The sequence below is a fragment of the Puma concolor genome, chromosome A3 (genome assembly GCF_028749965.1).
Source record: "Puma concolor isolate L17-30 chromosome A3, mPumCon1.1.hap2, whole genome shotgun sequence".
NCBI classification, from domain to species: Eukaryota; Metazoa; Chordata; class Mammalia; order Carnivora; family Felidae; genus Puma; species Puma concolor.
The window spans coordinates 99,611,200-99,620,562 of NC_141669.1; the positions used below are offsets into that span (position 1 = coordinate 99,611,200).

The following is a 9,363-nucleotide window of genomic DNA, read 5'->3' on the forward strand; positions in this document are numbered from 1 at the left end:
TCAGAGAAATGTGAATAACATTTCATTGAGATATTTTTTCAACCATTACCCTGGCAAAGATAGAGTATATTAATATACTTTATTGACAAGAGTGTGAGAAGAAAGGCATCCTCATGTAGAGCTGTAGGGAGTATAAATTAGCGTAAGCTCAGAGAGAGATTTGGCAATATCTTCAGAATTTCAGATGCACTTTGCATTTTGCCCTGGTATTCAATTTATAGGAACTTATCTTACAGATATTTTTATGGGTACAAATTTATGCATGGTCAAACTAATTAATTGCCGTTTCCATAATTGTAAAATATTTTAGTATAACCAAGATGTTATCATTGAGGGATTGGTTAAATAAATTATGGTATGTTCATGAATAGAAATATTAAGACCCTTAAGAAGCAGAGAGAAAGATCTTTATGCCCACATAAGGATACATTAAGGGGAAAAAAGTAGAGAATAATGTCTTTTGTACACTATTCTTTGGTTAAAAACATACATACATAAATACAAATGGTAATATAATTTATATGTACATATACATGGTCATATATTGTATATATGATTGTGTATTTGTATGTATATTTGCCCATATAATATATATATATATATAATATTACATACTATATACACATATCCACACACATATATGTATATACACATATATAGTATACATGTATATACATACATACACATACACACACAAATTTATAGAGGATACATTTGGGAAGTTGCACAAAGACTGGTCACATTATTGGCTATATGGAGGAAAATTAGGTAGATGTGGGTGGAGGAAGGAAAGAAACTTTACTGAATATACATTTCTAATTTTGAAACACAAAAATAAGAAATCTACTCAAAAAGGAAATACAAGTATTTCCTAAAACATTTATCTTTCTGTTATAACTATTTGCTCACTAGAGTCATTATTTGGGCTGGGACATTGGTGCTCATTTTGAGAATTATGGTCATTTTTAAGGATCTGCCGAGATCCACGGATGAAAAATGTACACAATATTATATTCAGTTCCAGGGTATCCACGGACCTCTTCAGCTCAGTTACCAACTCCCAGTTAATAACTCCTGTTTAAAACAAACAAAACAAAACATGTAAACAATGAAGGGCAAATGAGAAGACCTATTTCTCTTCTCTCCCTCTTAGAAACTGTGTCCCACCATGTTTATCTCATTGTTCTTTGTTTTTGAACACCTACCCTTTTCATATCTAATTTTCTGGATTTCTTTTAAAAAAGAAGCCTTACAAAATTACACTAGTTCTGTGATTACATTTTTAAAAAGACTTTCCCTTAATTTCCTACCTCTTCTTGAGAATTGATTTCCCTTTGATACACATTCAGAAACACACTTTTGCTCACCCCCGGGGCTCACTTTTGAACAACTGTTCTTTTTCCTGTCCTTGAACTCATTTAGTATAAGCCCTGTGTCCCTTTCCTTTGTTATTAAGCATACTTCCTGGAATCCACATTTGGAAAGAATTTTCTTTTTTTTTATTAAAATTTTTAAAAAATATTTATTTAGTTTTGAGAGAGAGAGACAGGGAGCATGAGCAAGCAGGGGAGGGGCAGAGAGAGAGGGAGAAACAGAATCTGAAGCAGGCTCCGGGCTCTGAGCTGTCAGCACAGAGCAGGACTTGAGGCTGAACTCAAGAACCCTGAGATCATGACCTGAGCTGAAGTCCCACGCTTAACTGACTGAGTCACCCAGGTGCCCCTGGAAAGAAGTTTCTTACAATGAGGAAGTTTCTGTGATAGAAAAAAACCTAGCATGGAACTAGCACACAGTAGGTGCTCAATAAATGTCTTTCAGCACACCGTGCTTCAGAATGTTGCATGGCCTCAGCCTGCCTACAGTGTTGCCCACCTCCTTTCCTGAGATGGGTGCATTCAGTCCACACTGATACCAGGGTAAGTAGAACCTGAAGCCCAAGGCCTGACAAGTGGGAGAGCATTACTCTGACTCACCTCATATACCACCTCCCACTTGGGTACTCTTCATTCCGGTGCTCCACCCAGATCTCCCCTTCCCATGAGGCATCTGTTCCTCTAGATACTTGGAATGATGCCTAGTGATGGCACTCAGTTGAGTGCCTTCCCCAAGAATTACATTTGGCTGAGGGGAGCCTCCTCCCTAAAGACTAGAACCCTTTCCTTGGGACAGTCCAATGACTGCGCCATGCAAGATCTACAAATGGCCGGCTCCTTACCTCAGTTCATTGTAACTGGGAAAATCTTTCTGAGCTCTAGAGTGCTTTGTGGGATGGGCTGAGGCTGCTGTTGCAACTTGAAGACAGCCCAACTCCTCCCTCTGCCCAGCCGAGCTTCCCTCCCTTCCCCCCTGATGCTGTCTCAAGAGCCCTCTGCCACAACCACCTGCACCTAATTCTCCATCTCAGAGTCTCTTTCCTAGGGAATGCAGAACTCTAAAACTCTCAGACATCGAGCCGTTCTGGAAAATGGCTTCTGATAGCTAATACTGCAATGACCATCAATTGTTTTTACCAGCATAGCATCCTTACCCCCCTTCTCATATCAGCCTCTACATTTTCCTCAGGGTATGCCTACCACCCTTCCTCTCCACCCTTGGAGCTGAGCCCACCCCACTCCAGCCTGCCATGGGGGAAGGGGAGTGATCTATGCCTAGCCAATCAGAGCAGCACATTGCCTTGGCCACTGTGATTGGCTGGGGATGGCACATGACCCCAGCTGGGCCAATAAGAATCCTCCTCAGGATTTATGCTTCAACCATTGAGGAAAAAAAACAAAACAAAACAAAACAAAAAAATCTTTGTCCTGGAGTGATGAACTGACTGGATAAAAGAGGATTTCAGAGGAAAGCAGGATGAAAAGATGAAGATCGTTGATGACATCATTTGACCACCTGAACCCAGCTATTTCTCAACGCAGATCAACTATGAAGTTTCCCATGGGGAGTTAATGTATTTTCTTATTTAAGCTCATTTCAGTTGGGTTTCTCTTGAGACCAAGAGTCGTGTCTGATCCAGAGGGTTTATCTTTTAATTTCCCTCAATTACTAACAACAACAATGATGATGAAACATTTCAAGTTAGATTTTTTCTAAGATGAATCGTTTCCTGCTTCTTAAGCAGAGCTCCGGAACTTGACTTTTTCCTGAATGCCTCTGGGACATTCCTTGTCATACCTCTGGCATCTTTACACTGATGCCCAAAGGGCTACCTTGAGGGCTTGCACCTGTAAGGCTTGGTGTAGAGGGCTTATTAAGGTCTCATGTCTAATCACTTTGAATTGAAAATCTCTCTCATTACTGCCAGGCTGTTGTCTTTGCCATTTCTCTCTGCTGTCACTATCATTGCTTCTAGCAACCCCTCTCCTCCTCCTTAATTGCAGCTTTGACTTAGAGATCTGATCACTGAGTTCATTTGAATTGTGTGTAAAGTAAGTGAATGGAGGTTTTGAGCAAATGCCTGGCAGACTCTCCTATGCCTTAGGTGTGTAAAATTTTGATATGTAGACACTGGATATTAAATATGGCCATTCAGTTGCATTTTATGATTTTTATACTTGTCCTGATATATGTTTCCATTCAGGAAATGTATGGGCTAGGAGACGTCCCTCCAAATAGGCAAGATGTGATATTTGTCCATGCAACCAGAAAACTTGGATGGTATAGGATGACCTCCGTCTGGAATATTGTTCTGTCCTGAACATAATATTCTCAAAGGAATTCATTCCACATGAAGCAGTGACTTTCTGAATCAAGAAAACTAGAAGGAAGCTTACTGTAAAAGAGTCCATGCATACGCACATGCAAACCCCCAACTGGCATTTATGCCAAGTGATTTGTCACTTCAATTGGCATATCATATGCCATCCTAGTTACTGATATTCCTGGGTAATCTGTACGTGTCCAGAGATGAAAGTGGAATTGCTAGCATTAAGTTGATTTCTCAATTTAAGTCCAGTTGTTTTTATCTCATGAACTTGACTTAGAGCAGCCAGAATATGATGCACTGACTTCTGCTATCACCAATGACAGAGTCTGAGAGCCCGTAAGTGGAAAGAGGCACACAGACTGGGAAAGGAGAAATTTGCTTCCGTGTTCCCCTGTCTCTGGAGAGCAAAGAGCAATTATAGAAGGGAGGAAAATGTTCCCAAGAAAGGAGGAAATCTGACAGCCCCAGATAGTCAAACATCCTCAATTAGCATGAAAATGGCATGCGTTATTTTTGCACAAAGCGAACTAGTTTGGCCAATCACTTCAGCTCCTCTTTATCGCTTTTGAGTATGTTTATTTTGACGGCTTTTTATTTATTCTTTTTTTTTTTCCCCGTGGCACGTCAGAAATATGGCCCCATCTGGAGACAGTGCACAACTTGATGCTTTCCACCGCCCTTCCAATCAGGAGTAACTATAGCTGTCGGGGGAGCACTGAAAAAATGTCAATTAGCTATAAAAGTTCCACAAACAAGCATTATGTCTTCCTCTTACGAGTCCCTGGGTGCAGCTCAAAATTGAGCAATAATGTCCACAGTTAAAAATGGCTGTTGGGGGCCCCAGCACTCTCTTTTCCCATTAATAATTGCTTGGCGCGGGTGCTGGCGTCACTGCATGTGCCCGGTGGAGCCCAGGCAACCGAAGGGTGTGTCAGCTAAGAAGAGCTACAGCTCCCATCACAATCACAGCGCGGAGGAGTGACCCCGAGTCCCTCCATGCGCATCCCACGTGGCAATTAATCCTCGGGGGAATGGGGACTTGAGCCACGTCTCGTCTCACGGCCGGTTATTCTTGCAGCTGTGCAAGCGCCGGCCGCCACTTCCTGCCCATGTCTCGGAATCACATCAGGATTGCTCTGGCTCCGAGGGAGAATAAGGGAGCAGTCCGCCTTCTGGTGTCACTCTCTGTGATTGTCCAGGCGCCAGCCCACATGGCCTTTATTTATAGAATGCATGCTGTCCTCTAGGCTAGAAGGCAAAGCAAGTCTCTTCCACAAGTGAAACCAGGCACGTGGGGCCAGTGGATGTGGCCTGTCTTGACATGTGAAGTGTACTGAAACCTTATTTATGAAAACAGGCAGCTGGCCCAAGCGCTGTGGTTTGTCAGTTTGATTTTTTTTTTTTAATGTTGCATTACAATATTATTTATCTTGACTATTGAGGTTTTTGACACCCCCTTAAATCTTGTGCCTGCAGTCAGTGACTTACTCTCTTCACCCCACTCCCAGCTCTGCCTTTTAGCCAGAGAACAAGTGGATGTGGGTCCTGCTACAAGGGCTTGCCTGTGTGTTTCGAGGAAAGGACTATCCCGTTTAGCAGAGTTGGGGAAGAAAAATCCAACAGTGCTGTGCATGGAAGTGGCATCTGGAAAGAGCACGAGGACAGAGCCTGGTTTCAGTTCTTGCTCTGTGGCTGTGTGACCTTCAGCAAATGATCCAACTTCTCTGAGCCTCAGGCTTTTCATCTACAAAGCTGAAATAATAATATCAACCTTGGAGTATGGCTGTGAAGATTAAATGAGATATGTATATCAAGTGGCTGGCACTTGATAAATGGCGCTTTGCCAAATGTTTGCAGAGCGAATAACCAATGCCAAAAATGTTGGTCAAAGGACGGGAGGATTTTATATGGTCAGATTGCCTTCAGCTGGACCTTTTTTGTCATTTCATATTCTACATCAACTTTTCATGATTTCTGCCTGCGTTTATGTTCTATGCTAGACCCAAGGGTAGGATTAATACATAAATCTTTTCCATATTTCCCATTATGCTTTGGGCAAGCATCTGATAAGTATTTGTTGCATGAATGGAAAGCAAGGTTATTAGCGAACAATGGTATGAATAGATATAAAACCAGCGAGTGTGGTTCTGCATAGGTGACCTGAGCCATTTACAACACTGTCAGCTACGGGACCCTTAGGAGGGTTGGACTCAAAGGAGGTAAATTCAGGGACCTTGAAAGTTACAGTGACCCAGTGATTCCCAATGGAGGGTCATATGCATAGATCATTGCCCGGGTCCTTGTCCCTCCAAGTGGGGGGGTGGCAAGGAGAAGAGAATTTAATGATTTTGCTGTTCCCAGGGTTGGTCCATGGAGATTCAGTTCATTCGTAACCTGCTCAAGAGTCAGAAAGTTCTGAGTTATCAGGGAAAGACTCTGCTGGGGGTTTTTTAGGTAAAAGATGTCAAGAGGGAAGCCTGTAAGTTGGTGACCATGTGATTTATTATCAAGCTGGGGTAATTTTGGAAGTTAAAGGGGATGCTGCTATAATTATACTGAAATGAAAGATACCAACCCAGGCTGTTCTGGGCAAAGCGGGACACACATTCACTCTCCTTCTAAGGCAAACACGCGAAGAGTCTCCTGCTCAGTGTTGGAAAGAATAAAGTCATCTGTGCCTCTGCCTGGTGGGCAGCACTGGTTCCTTTTGCAAGGCGGGCCGCCGCATGCCTGCCCTTTGCAGCCCACTGCTGTCAGTGATTGGACAATTGTGCCTCTGTGTCCTCTCCTTCGCCAGAGGCCCGGGGTCCCCGAGAGTGGTTACTCACCTATGGATGGGGGCTGGCTCTCCTGTTGCACTTGTGATCTCTGTTTGAAAGAGTGATGTATTTCAAGAGCCTAAAAAGTGGAATCAGAAGTGAAGAGGCCCGCAAAAGCAGAATGCCAAAGAGGTGAATGGCGTGGGATGCCCAATTATCTTCTAGATAAAAGACTGGTGTAAGACCCGGAAAGGATGGTAGATAATCACCAAGTCTAACATGTCACCTACTGGCCTCCCCCTCCACCCAATTTACTGTGGAGGAGGTTAAAATCAAGAGAGTAAAATAAAGTGCTCAGGCTTACGAATTCCTTCAAATTCATGGCTCTGGCCCACACGTGCTCCATGGATTCCAGACACAAATATGCCACGGCTTCCTCGACATCTCTGCTGATGGAAATATTAGACTCAACGTGTCCAGGCAGGGCCCCTGATCTTTCGACACACCTGAGCGCCCTGCCCACCCCCTTCTCTCCACCCAGCAAGCCCTCCCTGTCAGTCCTTCAGACCCCACATCTTGGGGTTACTTGTGACTCTTTGCGTCTTCCTTCTGTGTCACATTTAATCTGTTAGAAAATACCATTCAGAATACATCACTGTCTGACCGCTGTCGCTACCTGTTTCAAACCTCCAGTGTCTCTCACCTGGGCTGTTACTGTTATTGCCTCCTAACTGCTTCCACTCATACCCGCCTACGGTCTTTTTGCCACCGAAGAGTCAGATGAATCCTTTTAAACCCTGTCCGTCCGTGTCATTCCTCTGCTCAAAAATCCCAAATCCGTCTTCCATCTTCTGCAGATTAAAAGCTGAAATCCTTACTCTGCCCTGCAAAGCCCCGCACAAACTTCACTCACCCCCGTACCCGCTCAGTCTCATCTTCTAAAGACACTCCCTTGTTCACATAGCTACAGCTATTCTGCACCCCCCCCTTCTGCTCCTCAAATAAACCAGTCATACCCCTGCCTCAGGCCCTTTGCATTGGCCGTTTTCATGTGCCTAGAATACTCTTCCCACCTAGCTAACTCCCTCTCTGCCTTTAAGTCTTTGCTCAAATGTCAGCTTCTATTAAACTGCTACACTCTGTTCCTTTTCCTGTTTTGTTTTTCTGCGTAGCATCTATCACCTTCTCATATACAGTGAAACCTTGGATTGCAAACGGCTGTTCTGTGAGTGTACTGCAAGACGAGCAAACATTTCTGATAAATTTTAACGTTTATTCGTTCTTGAAAGACAGAGAGACAGAGCATGAGTGGGGGAGGGGCAGAAAGAGGGAGGGAGACACAGACTCTGAAGCAGGCTCCAGGCTCTGAGCTGTCAGCACAGAGCCTGACACGCGGGGCTCAAACCACAAACTGTGAGATCATGACCTGCGCTGAAGTCGGATGCTTAACATACTGAGCCACCCAGGCACCCCCATTTCTAATAAATTTTAATTTGATGAGCAAGTGATGTCTTGCGATACAAGTCGCACGTGACGCCGAATGTCACATGATCACAACTGAGTCAGTGGTTCTTGCAATCCGCTTTGTTATACAAGTGCTTTGGATTACAAGCATGTTTCTGGAATGAATTAGATTCGCAAACCAAGGCTTTACTCCACCCTGTATTTTACTTCTTATTTTCCATTTACTGTTTGTCTCCTCTGAGTGGAATATAAGCCCCCTGAAGGTAGGAATGTGTGTCTCATTCCCTGCTGTCATCTCAGAGCAGGTATCTGGCACAAAGTAGGAATTCAGTGAATATTTTCTGACTGAATGAATTCTGCTCTTCGCCAAATGCCTAACATGTATCAGGTGTGTACTCAGTATATCAAGATGTTCACAGCAGGATCTTCCTCTTAACATGATCCTGAGGTTTGGGGATGGAGGTACAGCCAACCCCAGTGGGATGTAGTGATGATGCATAGCAGTGGTAAGGATGTAGCTGGCACCCTCTCCTGTTCTACCATGGGATTAAAACAGGCAACGTTTCCCCAGAGCAGGTGATGCTGGGACTGGAATTTGACAAGCAAGTGGAATTTCACCAGGCAGTGAAGCAGGGTGGCAGAGGTGTCCCTCACGTCTCAGCGGGTTTCCACTCTGCATACTGATTCAGAGGACAAGGCTTGGTACCAGGGAAATAGGGATAAGGGATTATTTGTGATAGTCACGTTTCTCAGACAACATTTTCTTCTTGACAGACAGAGGATGATCTGACCGCTTCCCAGAACGCTCGAGTCACCCAAGTGATCCAGTTGGCTCACCTGCTGCTGAGATGAGAAACAATTTTCCTGGAGAGCAACCTGGGCAGGTGACCTTACAGCACCAGAGCCACTGCGCTGATCACCGTCCACTGAAATCATTGGCTGAGATGTAAGGATGCCCTGCTTTGTCCACAAAGCCTTTTCAGAGCACAGTGTGGTCCTGTATCCAATTTCCCCTGGGCTCTCAGGAAGCACTGGCTCGTAAAGGGCCTTTGGTTTGTGATTTCTTAAGAGAATCTCCTTTGAAGCCAAAGATATGTCTGTTTTGGTTGAGTCCAGATTCTCTCTGAGGAATAAAAAGACCAGCACATATGTGATGTTTGTGAACTACTTCTGTGGCATCACTGAGAGAGAGAGAGAGAGAGCATGCATTGAAGCACTGGGCAGGTGCTGCTTTCTGGCTCGGGAGCCTGTGTGACCGCAGGATTGTTCCAGATTCCACCATTGCCTGTCTGGGTAGGTTTGACCATTCTGGCGGGATCAGTAATATATCGGTTAACTATTTCTCTGTAACGTATCACTGCTGCACTTGGTGGCCTAGACCAGCAAGAAATCCCTTCTCCCAATTTTGGATCGATCCTCTGCCAATTTTGTCTGAAA

General features: G+C 44.2%; 1 long non-coding RNA gene across 1 annotated transcript; it reads left to right on the forward strand.

Annotated features, from left to right (window-relative positions):
- Positions 1 to 4,725: 4,725 nt before the first annotated feature.
- LOC147582623 (uncharacterized) lies at positions 4,726 to 9,075 on the forward strand. Its single transcript, XR_015248760.1, has 2 exons — positions 4,726 to 5,922; positions 8,701 to 9,075. It is a non-coding gene; the product is annotated as an uncharacterized LOC147582623 (long non-coding RNA).
- The last annotated feature ends 288 nt before the right edge of the window (positions 9,076 to 9,363 follow it).